Source organism: Geotrypetes seraphini, chromosome 8 (assembly GCF_902459505.1).
Source record: "Geotrypetes seraphini chromosome 8, aGeoSer1.1, whole genome shotgun sequence".
NCBI lineage: Eukaryota > Metazoa > Chordata > Amphibia > Gymnophiona > Dermophiidae > Geotrypetes > Geotrypetes seraphini.
Window position 1 is genome coordinate 14925045 of NC_047091.1, and position 15544 is coordinate 14940588.

The following is a 15544-nucleotide window of genomic DNA, read 5'->3' on the forward strand; positions in this document are numbered from 1 at the left end:
TCTGCTCTATGGTTCAGAAGCTGTATAGGGCAACCAAGTTTCACAGTATTATGCCCAGACCAAGGGAGCTCTCTATACATCCTTTTGGTTATGGCGGTATAAAAGAATAAAGTTATTATCATCATCATCATAAATGTTGATAAGAGCATCAAACTTTGGCATCAGCAATTAAAAACTAATGGTTAGAAAAAGAAAATTTGATGGAGGCTGTTTCGAACTGTGCTCTTTCATGTGACTCACTGAAGGACAAAGGCTGTGACCCTGTGGCATAGGTCAACTAACATATGGGAAAAGGGATGGAATTTGAAATATAGCCTGTGGTTATAGTCAGAATGGTTTATATATTATATACAGGTACTTATTTTGTACCTGGGACAATAAAGGGTTAAGTCACTTGTCCAGAGTCACAAGGAGCTGCAGTAAGAATCAAACCCAGCTCCCCTGGTTCTCAGGCCACAGCACTAACCGTTACATTACTCCTCTATTCCATATGCTGAAATTTACACTCCTGGATGTTAAACTAGCACTGCAACAACAAACCCATAAACTGGTTGTGTAAACCCACTGCTGGGTAGGATGCACTGCTTCATATTAATCCTTCACTGCAGCAAATACCTTCTTTATGGCATAATTTTGAACTTGCAGCAGATCTTGCTTTCTTCTCCAGTGGTTCTGCTGTTTCCACTGCTAAGCAGTTTGAAAAACATTGCTGCAGAGTGCTGTCTATATATATAACAAAATGCAACTTTGCTGTCAATGTACTGCTTGAAAGTGTTCCTACTACTTCATTACCTGTTAAGACACAATGCAAAGCAAAATAGGGGGAAAATAAGACACATTACCAGCATATAATCAAATATTTCTGGTGAAACCCACAGTAAAGGCCATCTGTCAATAGAGGGTACTGAGCTACCAAGAACTGCTACTATATATTATACACAAGCATACACACACACACACATACATACATTGTGCATGACAGATTTGATAGAGAACCATGTACAAATTCTGAAATATGCTTGTGCCCTTCCATCTCTACCTCAAGATTCCATACCCCAAATTAAAGGAAAAATAAATCTTCAACACTGATATAGGCACACTTTTTTGCTCAAAATCCGATGTGTAGAGATGTATAAGAAATACAGTCTTGGAGGGAGTTTAACTGCACTACAGTTAGAACAAAATGTAAAAATACTGCTACGGTAGTGTTATTGTTCTGATTGTCATCATTACACCACACGAGAACTACCCAGGTATATCCAGAGTAGGAAATAGCCAGGGTAGCATGAAAATGCCCTCAAGCAAAAGACACAGCACTCACAAAAGAGTTTTAGGGAATATGACTAATATTAAAAAATGCATCCCTCCCCAAAGCACAAACCATAATAAGTTACAGATAAAGGAGCCCTTGGAATCAGACCTCCAAAGGGAAGGGCAAACTTCTGGAAATGAGGAAATTAAAACAAGGAGACATAGCTTTCTGAACTGCGTAAATGACAGTAAAAATACAAAATTAAAACAGAACAAATTCTATTTTTACCTTCAAAAACAGCTTACACATGAAGGCAGAAGTTTTATCAATAAATACAGTATTTAACTTTACAGAAAATGCATGTAAAAAAGAATAAAGAATAAAGGTAAAGAATAAAACCTTGAATGCCTGAAAACCTTTCTAATTTAGGCAGAGCCAGATTCAAAATGTGAAACTGATATACAGTACATTTATTTTATTACATTTTTTTTCATTCTCTGAAAAAAATAATCTATTCAAACTGAATCCACTAGGGGGCATTTACAGAACAAAAAACACCAGCAGAAACCCCTGGGTAGGATTTATTAAGACCTTCCTCCTATTCTGAAACAACTGTGATATCAAGAGAACAGAAAGTGCCACCTGTCACTGCTCCAAAGTCTGTGATATCGGATGCTCATGAGAACAAGCTCACATTAGTGCTTTAGATGCTTATGTTTTATGCAAACCACATAACTTGCAGAATACACATGAAAAGGCTAGCTAGCATGGATATCTAAGTCAAAGCTGCCTGAATCTGTCCTGTAAGGCCTCACTCCTGCCAGTGAGGTTTTCAGGATATACAATGAATATGCATGTAAATCTGCATATACCAGTTCTCAAATATGCAGCAAAACAGATTTTGGGAAGCCTGATTTAAAGTACTATACATGACTGCCCAAAACACAAATTCTGTTTTTTATGCCATGGCCAGGACCAGCACAATTAGCCTTGGCACAAGAAATCAGAAGTAAACACACATTGTACCCCCTCTTCTGAGTTTCAACACCATGATAATAAATAAGCAGCCTGCAAACAGTTCAGTGTTCCTTCCTGCCAGTGAGTTGTCTCCTCTCCAGCCCATATTTTCTCTATTAGATTATGAGCTCTATGGTGAAGAAACTCTCTTATGCATCTGTTCAGTGCTTCATACATCCAGTAGTGCCACTGAAATGTTCTAGACTAGACCCTACCTTTACCATATAATGCATCACTTTTATTACACAACAAATAGGAGATCCAAACACAGGTTACCTGGATCAGATGACAGCATACAAAGCTAACATCAAGCCTCATAACTACCCTAAAATATATATATATATATTTTTATTTCTTTCAGCTATAATCAACTTTTGTAACTGCTACCAAGTTTAGGGAGATTAAACCAATCTGCTAGTTACATGTTAAAACTTAAGATTTATTTCCACATAGCATCAGAACATACCCTACTAAATCCAGACATTTTCAGGTAAGACAAATTTTTACAACTAATTCCAAGGAAATAGGAAAAGGTATGAAAAATATAGCAACAAACACTGCATCCTATTAGTAAGTTTTGCAAATCTTATAGATATGTATGAATAAATACATCTAACAAGCATATTTTGGTTAGATATGGATTGATGGTGCCAAATAGAAATTACATTTTTAAAAATCCATTAGAGCATGGTCAAATTTCAGCATTCCACAACCTTCCAACCACAAACAAATGCACATGCAAAACATGGGTTTAAATACATTTCATATACACATCTACACTGTCAGAAATTATATTTTACATTACGCATCCCCTCAGATTCCACTCACCCATAGCTTGAGGTTAGTGGGTCTTATTTGTATCTCTTCCCTCATTCACAAATACAGTATGTCTATCTTGACTGTAGATAATTTTGATTCAGAAGATGGCACCTGACAAATTCATACTGAAAGAAGCACAAAAATGCTGTGTAAGGATTTATTATCATAGCCCACCATGCTCATGAAAATGACAACTTCAATGTCAAAAAACTATTTTGCTTACTACATACCATGACTATGCTCCCAGATTTAGGTCTGTCTGAAAAGATCTCTCAACCTAATGCCCAGACCATCGTTGACTACTTCCTCAATAAAATAAAAACAGTATAACAAGAAGTTGAGAATGCTACCATCACAAAAGATCCAATTCGCTCATCACCACAAATTACTTCTGACCCCTGTGCTGCTGACCAAATCTGGAGCAAATTTATGCCACTAGAAAATTCTGACACAGAAAAACTCTTAAAGAAGCTCTCCTCCAGCAGCAGCATCCAAGTGCCCCAGCTGGTTATTAGCCAATGCCCCAAATCACATCATTGTTTGGTTGACCCACTTTCTGAACAATTTACTACACCATGGCCAACTTCCACCCCAAATGCACTCACCCCTATTTCCAAGGCCCCAAACGAGGATCTAACAAATCCTACAAACTACAGGCCTATAGCTGGCATTCCAATACTCACCCAAATTTTAGAAATATATGTAAGTAAAAGCTCTCAACCTATATAGGCCGTTCTGAGGTCGGGATAAAAATCTAAATAAATAAATATTGAAAAGCACTCCTGCTTTCACCACACATAGTTCGGATTTCGCCCACAACACAGCACGGAACTGCTTTTACTAACCTTAACTACCAAAGTCAAACAAACTCTAAGCAAAGGATATCAAGCCATCCTCCTTCCATTTGACATTTCAGCAGCATTCAACTCCATCAACCACCAACTCCTAACTCCTAACCATACTCAATGAAATAGGCATAGTGGGCACAGTATAGAACTGGTTCATAGAATTCTTACAGAACAGGAATTACCTTGTCTGAAAAGATGAGGAATTCTCACATCACTAGCAGACGTTCTACAGTTTTCACCAAGGACTTCCCCTCTCCTCTACAATCTATTCATGAGTTCTCTAGGAAATATTACCTTCCATAACAATGAGAGCCTATTACCATATGCAGATAATATACTCCTTCTCGGACTGGAAGAACGTCACCAGTGGGGTGCCGCAGGGCTCGGTGCTTGGACCCGTGCTCTTCAACATCTTTATAAACGATCTGGACATAGGTACGACGAGCAAGGTGATTAAATTTGCGGATGATACAAAGCTATTCAGAGTAGTGAAGACGCAGGGGGATTGCGAAGATCTGCAACGTGACATAATCAGGCTTGAGGAATGGGCATAGACATGGCAGATGAGGTTCAACGTGGACAAGTGTAAAGTGATGCATGTCGGTAACAAGAATCTCATGCACGAATATAGAATGTCCGGGGCGGTACTTGGAGAGACTTCCCAGGAAAGGAACTTGGGAGTTCTGATCGACAAGTCGATGAAGCCGTCCACACAATGTGTGGTGGCGGCGAAAAAGGCAAACAGAATGCTAGGAATGATACATAAGGGAATCACAAATAGATCGGAAAAGGTTATCATGCTGCTGTACCAGGCCATGGTGCGCCCTCACCTGGAGTACTGCGTCCAGCACTAGTCGCTGTACATGAAGAAGGACACGGTACTACTCAAAAGGGTCCAGAGAAGAGTGACTAAGATGGTTAAGGGGTTGGAGGAGCTGCTGTACAGCGAAAGATTAGAGAAACTGGGTCTCTTCTCCCTCAAACGGAGGAGATTGAGAGGGGACATGATCGAAACATTCAAGGTACTGAAGGGGATAGACTTAGTAGATAAGGACAGGTTGTTCACCCTCTCCAAGGTAGAGAAAACGAGAAGGCATTCTCTAAAGTTGAAAGGGGATAGATTCCGTACGAACATAAGGAAGTTCTTCTTCACCCAGAGAGTGGTAGAAAACTGGAACGCTCTTCCGGAATCTGTCATAGGGGAAAACACCCTCCAGGGATTCAAGACAAAGTTATACAAGTTCCAGCTGAACAAAAACATTCGCTGGTAGGGCTAGTCTCAGTTAGGGCGTTGGTCTTTGATCAGAGGGCCGCCGTGTGAGCGGATTTCTGGGCATGATGGACCACTGGTCTGACCCAGCAGCGGCAATTCTTATGTACTTATATTCTTTAATAGAACACGACTCCAATAACACAGAACTGCATAGACAAGATACAATCATGGGCCACGCTCAAAAAGCTCAAGCTTAACACAGCAAAAAAACCAAAGTACTGTGGTTTCACAATTCCCTACAAACAGTCTCCACAACTATCACCCTGCCCTCAGGAACCAAAGTAGATATCAACAAAACTTCCAAAATACTTGGGGTCATATTGGACTCAACCCTCTCCTACAAACCCCAGATCTCCAACTTATGAAGGAAAACCTTCTATAGCATGAGACAACTGACTGATCAGACCCTTCTTCCATAGTCATCACTTCATAGTACTGACACAAATGTTAATTCTATCTTAATTGGACTACTGCAACTCCCTCTATACAGGTATAAACACTACCCTCATCCGCAAACTTCAATTCAAAACACAGCAAATTTAAAAATTGGACTCCATATCACCCTATTTCAACAGACTTCAATGGCTGCCAATCTCTGCACACATTAAATTCAAAATATCATGCATAATGTATCACACATTATAAGCTAGCTCAGGTTTTTTCATCAATTCTTGGTCCACCAAGAAACATCAAGAAATGTCTTCTGATCCTCCCATCTCCTAAAGGAACTAAATACAAGCGCATATTTAATACACATCACCTACATCGGGGCAAAGACCTGGAACAACCTCCCAATAACCATCAAAACAGAACTCTTACCTCAGATTTTGAAATAAATTAAAGACTCTTCTCTTTGAGACAATTTTCTCCATTGACAATCAGTAACTTGTTAAAATTCAAAGATCTCTCCCTCATCCAATGTAAACTGTACTTTTGTCTACTCATCTCTTCCCTGTAGAAGACTCTTCACCCTTCCCTCTCCTGTTTACCATCTCCTCACTCCTTAATTCTTCTTTCAATTTCACCTGCTACTTGAATTGTACGTCCCCTTGAACCTGTGTAGGCATAGAGCGACTCACAAATTGTAGATAAGATTAGAAAAGCATCTTTTAGCATTAGTTAGATCTTTTAGCATTAGTTAGTTATCTGGAGGCTGACGTCAGAGCGAAGTCTTCTGGGTCAGCATGTTTGAACCACTGTCTGTGGCTTTGTGAAGAAACACATGCAGCTGCCTGAAAGGAAGGAGGAGACCACCACCAGGAGACAGGTACAGACCGTGGGAGAGGGCACAAAGTTGGGGCACAGAAGGGAGGGAGGGGGCATGAACTTGAGATATAGGATGGAAGGACAGAAGAAGGGAGGGAAAGATGCTGAGGAAAAGGGAGAAAACAGAAAGGGAGAATTGTTGAACACGGGTGTCTGAATGAGAGGAAAAGAGATGGTGCTTATGGGGAAAAGAAGAGAAGAAATCGTTGGGCGTAGGGAGGAAGAGAGAATAATTGGATATGGTGTTTGGAGAGGAGTGAGCTCTTATAGAGATGCATAGGGAAGAAAGATGAGTGGGAGTTATGTTGGATGTGGTGGTGGAGGGGGAACATTGGGACAGATGTAAGAGGGAGGAATGTTGGACATGGTGCTGTAGAAGAGTGATAGAAGAAGAAATGTTGGCATGGGACTGGTGGGCAGGGGCGAAAGATGCTGTACAGCACATATGTCAAACACAAGGCCCGCGGGCCAAATCCGGCCTGCCTGGCCTTTTTATGTGGCCCGCTGCAACGTTCCCAATCTTCCCGTTCTGAGCCCAGCGTGTCCTCCTATCCGTGCCGGTCTGCTGCGCCGGAAAGTCCGCTAGCCTCGGCAGCGACTCGGCAGTGCTGTTTATGGCTCCCCCTCCTGCCCTCCGTCTGCTGCGGTCCACCCGGGCAGAAACAGGAAGTTCCGCGTCATTGGAGACAGACCGCGGCAGGCAAAAAGTAGTAGGAGGAGCCACGCACAGCACTCCCGAATCGCCAAGGCCGGCAGATTCCCCGGCCCGACAGCGACATCGGACTGGCGCTGGAGGGAAAGACATGGCAGGCTGTGAAGAGAGCGAGATGAAGGGAGAATGGTTGGACATGGGGTAGTGTGGAGAAAGAGGGAAAAAGATACTTTAAGGGAGAACTGTTGGGAAGAGAAGGGAGGCAGGCAGACAGGGGGTGAGTTGGGATGGGAGCAGCTGGGAAGAGAAAGGGAGAGAAGTTGAATCTGGAGATGGAAGGGGATGGAAAAATGTTAGGCCTGGGGGTGGAAGGGAGAGAGAGAGATGCAGCATCTTTTTTTTTCTTCCATATTATTATTCAGCATCAAGGAGGAATGGAAGAACAACAGAAAAGAGAGGGAGCAAAATGTTGGACCAAGAGGAGGAGAGATAGAAGGAAATAGGAGGCTGGGAAAAGAGTGAGATGGGAAATGGGAGAGCTACAGAATAAGAGAAAGGTAATTGAAAGGTAGCTGAAAATTTAAAAAGGAGCAGGATGAGAAAGAGGGCAAGATTTGAGTGGACAGAGGCAGAAAAGAAAAAAGGAGAAAAGTTGAAAGGGAGAAATCAATATGTTGGAGACAGGGACTGGAACACGAGAGAAGAGGAGGAAAAAGAATAGACAGCAGACACTGGAAAGAGAATTAGAAGATAGATAAAATCAGAAAGAGAAACTGGGATCAAAAGCAAAATGACCAGACAACAAAAAGTAGAAAAAAATAATTTTATTTTCTATTTTGTGATTACAATATGTCAGATTTGAAATATGTATCCTGCCAGAGCTGGTGTTAAGACAGCAAGCATGAACTAGAACTTAAGAGAGGAAAAGTCTTTTTTATTTATTTTGTAGCCGGCATGGGGTTGGAGAGGTTGCATCCCTATACTTCAACTAAAATTAACCCTCTCCTTTGCTGGCGCGCAGTGTGGGTTTTGGCGCCAGCAACTGATCCGACGCTCACAGAAGTACTGTGAGCATTGGAGCCGCCACCGGTACTGGGGCCCACACTGCGCATCAGTAAAGGAGGGGGAAAATATCTTAATAAAAAATCTGGCCCACGACTTAACCTAGGTTTTAGATTTCAGCCCCTTATGTGATTTGAGTTTGACACCCCTGCTGTACAGGATCAGAGGGATGAGAGAGGAAGAATGGTGGGCAGGGATGAAAGATGCTGCACAGGGTTTGGCAGATGAGAGGGAGAAATGTTGGATGTGAAACAACTCTGTGCAGAAATACAGTGTCAAAAGTCTCATTAAATCGTTTTTCTTTATTTTCTGTAAGTTTTTGAAGTTTTGTTTTTATGCTAAACACATATAAACCCATATTGCATTACAAAATCCTCTCAAACCCCCTTCTCTATCTATTACAGCTCTTTGGAAATTTTGGATCAAACATTTACAATAAAATGGCTCTTTGATTTAAAAAGCTTGCAGATCTCTGTCCTAGGTAAATTGTTGTTATATAAATAAATAGAAATTGTATACATTATGATATTTTTTGTATAGATAAATACAAATGTTCAATTATGCATTTTTACATAATTGTTTCTGGAAGCAGTTGCACTGGGCTATTTATAATTGTTGCTCTTAATTATCAAAATCTCAGAGGAGGGGGCCTAATGCCCTTAAAGTTAACAGGATGGGGAGGAGGATACCAAGCTGAAGGTTCGCCTACAGCACCTTATAACCTTGTATGAGCTCTGCACCACATCCAAGTCCACTCATAAAAGCAAACATAAAACTTTTTCCAAAACAAAATACATTCATTTGCGAGCCCCCACCTGACCCCGGGAACTGGCTTTGTTGCTCCCCCGAGGCCACCGGCGCTGCTCCCTCCCTTCACGATTGCCTTCTCCCCCCACTGACCGGCCCAGTCCTTACCCGTGCGTTGCCGGTGTTGGAAGTGCCTGCCACTGGTTTTCTGTTGGGCTGCTGCTGGGCCTTGAGCATTTGCGCATGCTCAAGGCCTTCTGGCTCTCACCCACTCCGAGATTCTCATGAGAATCTCTGAGAGGGTGAGAGCCAGAAGCAGCTCAGCAGAAAACCGGCGGCAGGCATTTTCCAACACCGGCGGTACACGGGTAAGGAGGCGATCGTAAAGGGAGAAAGCAGCGCCGGTAGTCTCGGGGGAGCAACAAAGATGGTTCCCGGGATCGGGTGTCGGCTTGGGAGTTGGATCTCAGGTGGAACGACTCATCCGAGTTGCCATTATGGCCTATGGGGAAAGTTGCTTTGATATATGAGCACTTAGAATTGCAAGCATGCTTCTGGAAAGAATTATGCTCACAAACCAAGGTACCACTGTACTTAAGTAATGACAAACCATAAAGCGAAAATGTTGCAAATGTTATAGTGTAAAAGGCATAATCATCAACTGTCAGTGGGACCTATCACCCACAGTCAAACAGTACAAGAGACAAAGTTCTTCAACAGTGAAACATCACAGCTCTGTGGATTTTTAGCTATGCAGTGCAGTGGATGACCTTTTGTCCCATAGAACAGACATCCAGTGCCAGACTTATCATATCTATTATATGGCTCAGTGGCTCAAGGATTCATACAACATGAGAGAAACATGATCTTAATGAAGTGCTAGACAAAGGGATTGCTATTGAGAGGGTGCCAATGCTGTTCCGGAAGGTAAAACAGAGATCAAAGATAGAGAATGACACGGGGAAAAAAATCTGTCCCCATCACTGCCCCACCGTCCCCTTCACTGCCCCGCCCCCAAACCCGCTGTCCCCTTCACCGCCCCATCCCCGAACCCGCTGTCCCCTATCCCGCAGTCCCCTTCACCGTCCCGAACCCGCCGTTCCCTTCACTGCCCCGTCCCCAAAGCATCCACCCTTCCCTCTCACCACCTCACCGCCCTTCAGCGGCCCGAGAATCTCCCTCCCCCTTACCTTCGCAGCGTAAGGAAACATAAGGGAGGAAAGGCGCGCAGTCACCGATCGCACACGCGGCCCCTACCTTCCTTCCGTCCCTACCTCTGGCCAAATCTATCTCCCTCCCTCCCCCTTACCTTCATGGCGCTTTAGAAAAGAAACCAATGACGGGGAAGCCTGCCTGTGCCGCCCTGCAGTTGCGTGTGTGGGGGTGGAAGCTTCTCCTCTGACAATTGTCATTTTATAAACACAATTAAAACAGAGCAAGGTTCAACATAAAACATCTCTCCTCTCTTTCACAAATATCCCCTTCACTATTGTGAAAACTGAACAAACCAAATTACTACAGAATGCTACACAGAAAAAAATCAAGCTAACAGAATACTTTAGTCACACATGGCAAGAATAATGTTAGGGGAGTGTAACTGCCCCCTGGTCAGAGATAGCCCTAAGCCAGCTGGAAGCTAAAGAAGCACAGCCTGGACTTTGCGGTCCCCAGTTATGTCTAATACCAGCTCTAGCAGCATACATATTTCAAATCTGAAATATTCTAATCACAAAATATAAAATAAACTTATTTTTTTTCTTCTTTTTGTTGTCTGGTAATTTTATTCTTCAAATCACATTGGTCTCAGGCTTTGGTTTTAGGTTCCTTCTGTCTTCATCATGGCATGGCTGGCTCTTGACGGTAAAATAGGCGCAAGAGGAACTATGGAGAAGATGCAGAGTCTGACATGGGCACAATTTTTTTTACCACAGGAGTAAGACTTTTCACCGCTCCCATGGGGCGGTAAAAGATCTTGTCCCCATTCCCGCAGGGCGGTGAAAGGTCTTGTCCCCATTCCCACGGTAAACCAGTTGCAAATGTCTACATTCCTGCAGATTTACTGCGGTGACCCGCGGTAAACGGTCCCCGTGTCATTCTCTAATCAAAGATTATTTGTATCCATCTGTCCATGCAGCAATGCTACCAAATACTTTTCTGCAACACATTTATCACACTGCTCATGGACTTCTGGAACATCTTTAAGAGGCAGCTCTGATAACACAGCTCTTTGCACACCTTGAGGTCTCTATAGACTCTGCTCTCCATGTGCTGTTGTCCCATTATTACTACATAGTAAATGAGGAGAGTATAATGGTCTGTCCTTTCATGAACATACCCAGGTGTGCTTGGATTTTGCTGCAGGGACTTGGAATCTCGGATGACAGGAATTATTGACTCTAGCTCAATACTGCTATCATCTTCAGACAAAACAAGGAAAATATGGGCCTTGTGATATCATTTCAGAAACATGAGGCTCCCACTTCCTCTAATCCTCATGGAAGCTCTATCTGACCTGTACCTACAATCTCCTGGCTTTTGTCTGGAGTTGTGCGTGTGTGTTATACAGCAGTAGAATTCAAAGTGAGAAGCAGAAGATAAGTACGAGGGCTGTTCAAAAAGTATCAGTATAAGTGCTGTAGCATATTCATGTCAGATCCCTACCACCTCCATCCCATTTCTGTTATGATGTTAACTGCTTCAGGTGCTATTTCTTACCAGCCTAGCACAGGTCAACCTGCCTCTTCAGGTCAAGGATGTTATATGAGCTCAGGATCCCCACATATCTTGAGTTCATATCTGATACCTCTACATGACTCCTATCATCTTGGATGCCAGAAGATTACTGCCCAGTAGTGCTGCCCGATTCGCATCGATTTGCTTCGGTTTGTTATTGCAGAAAATAGGACTTACCGATTAGTTGGCCCCCTTGCTACCACCGCTTTTGCCTGGCCAGGGAGGAGAGGAGAGAGCCTTGCTGTCCCGATCTGTACGCAGAGACCCATTTGGGATTTCCTTCTGCCACCAGAGTCCTTGCTTCGATGTAACTTCCGGTTTTGCAAAAACTTTATTGTTTGAACCAAGCCTCAACACAAGCAAAGCCTTTAATCAAGAAGTGTTGGCCAAACTGTTCCTAGCACTAACTGCTGTAATAGACTATGCTAAGAGCTAAGGCAACATGAAATAACTAGGCCCAAACTTGCGAGTCACTCCCTTGCTTGCTTACTTTTGACCTGCTTATCAATGGAAAAGCAATGCTACTCATTTGTAACAGACATGTTTGTAGACAACAAGAATTTTCACAGCACAAAGATTTAGACTCCTCTGAACACCATATATACTTGAATAAAAACTTAAATTTTGGAGCCAAAAAAATTACCCAAAAATGGGGGTCTCAGTTTATATTTGAGTCTCTTTTTTGATGATGGTGCTTTCTTCCTCCTTTCCCCACCCGATGACCAACACTGCTATTTTCTATCCTTCCCAATGTCCGGCACTACTATCCCTCCACCCCCCTCCAATGACCGGCACTGCTATCTCCCCCACCCTCCGATGACCAGCACTGCTACCCCCCCCCCCCCCCGATGACTGACATTGCTCTCTCTCCCATTCTACTCCCCTCCCCCCACCACACGATAACTAGCACTCCTATTTCTCCACTACCTCTTTGTCCCAGACCAACGTTGTACTTACAGTCCCAATGCTCTGGAAGCCCACGATGGCACTCTGCTGGCTCTCACCCTCTCTGGGATTATCAAAGTGAGTCCAGCAAGCCTTGAGCATATGCAGACACTTAAGGCTCAGCACAGTGTCAGCTTCCAGAACATCGGGTCTGTAAATTAGATGTTGGGTCTGGGGCGGGAGGGAGCTGGTAGTGGAGGATAGGAGTGCCTAAGCCACTGTTCTTCGATTCTCCAGCGCTGCCTGTGGCCTCCTCTGTACTTTTCTTTTGCCGCGGTCCACCCACCTCTGAAGCAACTCCACTTGGGTGGACCGCAGCAAAGGAACGATGCAGAGGTGGCCTCCAGCAGTACAAGAGAATCACTCCCACGCCAGCGACCTCTCTGCAATTTTCTTGGTGAGGGAGGGTTTTGGAACCAGGTGGAGAGAACATATGGTGGTAGGTAAAGGGGTGGGAAGGGAGGAAGAAAGGAAGGAGAGATTCTGAATGGGTGGGGCAGAGTGAAGAGGAATGGGGGCACACAGATGGAGGGGAGAGGAAGGAGACGGTGGCACATGGATAGAAGGAAAGGGAAGAGATAAGGCACATGGATGGAGGGAAGAGACGCATGGCCGGTGATGGAAGAAAGCAGAAGAGAATGTGCACATGGACAGAGGGAAGGGGAACAGTTGGAAAGATAGATCTGAGACGGAAGCAGAAAAATGGAAGAGAACTGAATATGAAAATCAGTGCCAAAGATGGATGTATTGTAGTGCAAGAGGTGAAGGAAAGAAACAGTAAATGTATAAGGAGGCTTCAGATGGAACCAAATGATTAGAAAAATAAAATTGCCAGATAAAAGTAGAAAAAATATTTTTAATTTTCAATTTAGTGATTGAAATATATGTCAATTTTGAAAATTTAGATCTGTTTTTATATTTTGAACAGCTCATGAAAAAAAAATTATTTCCATTTATCTTGTGGTGTACTGTGTGCAAAGTCTGGCATATTAGGGCTTTATTTGTGTATAATAGTACTTTTAATTTGTGGGTTTGTATTTGAAAAGGGATTTTTCTGCATGTGTGACTGAGGCCAGGTGTTCTGGTGGGGATAAAAATCCAGAAACTTTGGTTGGTGTTGTGGCCCTAAGTAGGAAAATATCTGTCAGCTCTTCTTCAGCTTTTTGGACTCAAAACAGCCCCAACTAAAAATTAGTAATTACTTATGGCAGGATCCCTGGCAAACAACACTCACATAACTCAAATTTCTAACCTCGGTTTATATTCAAGTCAACCTTTTTTTTTTTGGGGGGGGGGGGAGGTTATCTCTGTTTATATTTGAGCATATACGGTATTTGTGTTCTAATCTCAGTTCTCTCATAATTACCTAACATTTTTCTCATAAATTCATTAATCTACTTTTTTTCTAATCATTCACTGTTATTTCATTTTTAAGTCTGACAATTTGTACCAATTTGTATAATGCAAGCAGGAGTTTTATACAGATTTGAGGACGATTATCTATATACTTTACACCAATTACCAAAGGGAAATTATCTGAATATTTTGCCTTTGAAAATTATTTCACAACTACCTGAATGGAAGATTAGATTCTTACCTGGATAATCTTGTTTCTGTTAATATACACAGTCTGTACAATAAGTGATCAATCCATGCTCATGAACCACATGCAGAAGAGTGTCAATCATATTTTTCAGCTCCTCATAAGAATATAAGAATAGTTTTACTGGGTCAGACCAATGGTCCATCAAACCAGTAGCCTGTTCTCAGGCTGGCCAATCCAGGTCACTAGTACCTGGTAAAAACCCAAGGAGTAGCAATCCAGGGCAAGCAGTAACTTCTCCCATGTCTCTCTCAATAACAGACTATAAACTTTTCCTCCAGAAACTTGTCCAAACCTTTATTAAAACCAGCTATGCTATCTACTCCTCCTCCTTCACTAGTGGAGTACAGCTCCCTCTTCAGTGTGTATCAAAGCAATCAAGCTCCACTGTTAACAGGAGAAAAAAAGAAGGAGGGGCACGGGAAACTTCCCCGGAAATACAGTAACATACATTTCTGTTAATAGCATGAACTTGCAAGAGAGGTGTTTCAATGAACCAACCTGCTGTGCGCAAGTAGTACTAACACAGGGTTGTCCAACGTCAGTGCACAAAGGTCACAATTCAGTTAGATTTCAGATCTCCTCATGAGACTAATTTGCATGCGCTGATTCTACTGCATGCACAGATCACGTGCATATTCATTTGGGAAATCCTGAAAACCCGACCTGGCGAGGGCAGAGGTTGGACGCCTCTGCACTAACACATAAGAAACATAGAAACAAGATGGCAAATAAAGACCAAATAGCCTATCTAGTCTGCCAATCCGCAGCAACCATTATCTCTTCCTCTCTCTGAGATCCCACATGCCTATCCCACACCTTCTTGAATTCAGACACAGTCTCTATCTCCACCACCTCTTCCAGGAGACCATTCCATGCAGCCACCACCCTTTCGATAAAAAAATATATTTCCTTAGATTACTCCTGAGCCTATCACTTCTTAACTTCATCCTATGCCCTCTCATTCCAGAGCTTCCTTTCAAATGAAAGACTCGACTCATGAGCATTTAGCCATGTAGGTATTTAAACGTCTCCATCATATCTCCCATCTCCTGCCTTTCCTCTAAAGTAAATATATTGAGATCTTTAAGTCTGTCCCCATATGCCTTAAAATGAAGACCATGCACCATTTTAGTAGCCTGACTCCATCCTTTTTATATCTTTTTGAAGGTGCTGTCTCCAGAATTGTACACAATATTCTAAATGAGGTCTCACCAGAGTCTTATACAGGAGCATAAATACCTCCTTTTTCCTACGGGCCATACCTCTTCCTATGCACCCTAGCATCCTTCTAGCTTTTGTCGTTACCTTTTCAACCTGTTTGGCC

The 15544-nt window shown here is 42.7% G+C and overlaps 1 protein-coding gene across 14 annotated transcripts in view; it reads right to left on the reverse strand.

The window, feature by feature from the left end:
- EYA3 (EYA transcriptional coactivator and phosphatase 3) overlaps positions 1-15544 on the reverse strand; it is a 243135-nt gene that overhangs the window by 182145 nt on the left and 45446 nt on the right. For 4 of the 14 annotated variants that reach the window (XM_033954461.1, XM_033954462.1, XM_033954468.1 and 1 more), the window contains exon 2: positions 3098-3213. The exons of the other annotated variants lie outside the window; for them this stretch is intronic. The gene's annotated coding sequence lies outside the window, so the exon portion shown is untranslated. The remainder of the gene's footprint in view (positions 1-3097; positions 3214-15544) is intronic. 14 annotated transcript variants of the gene reach the window in all.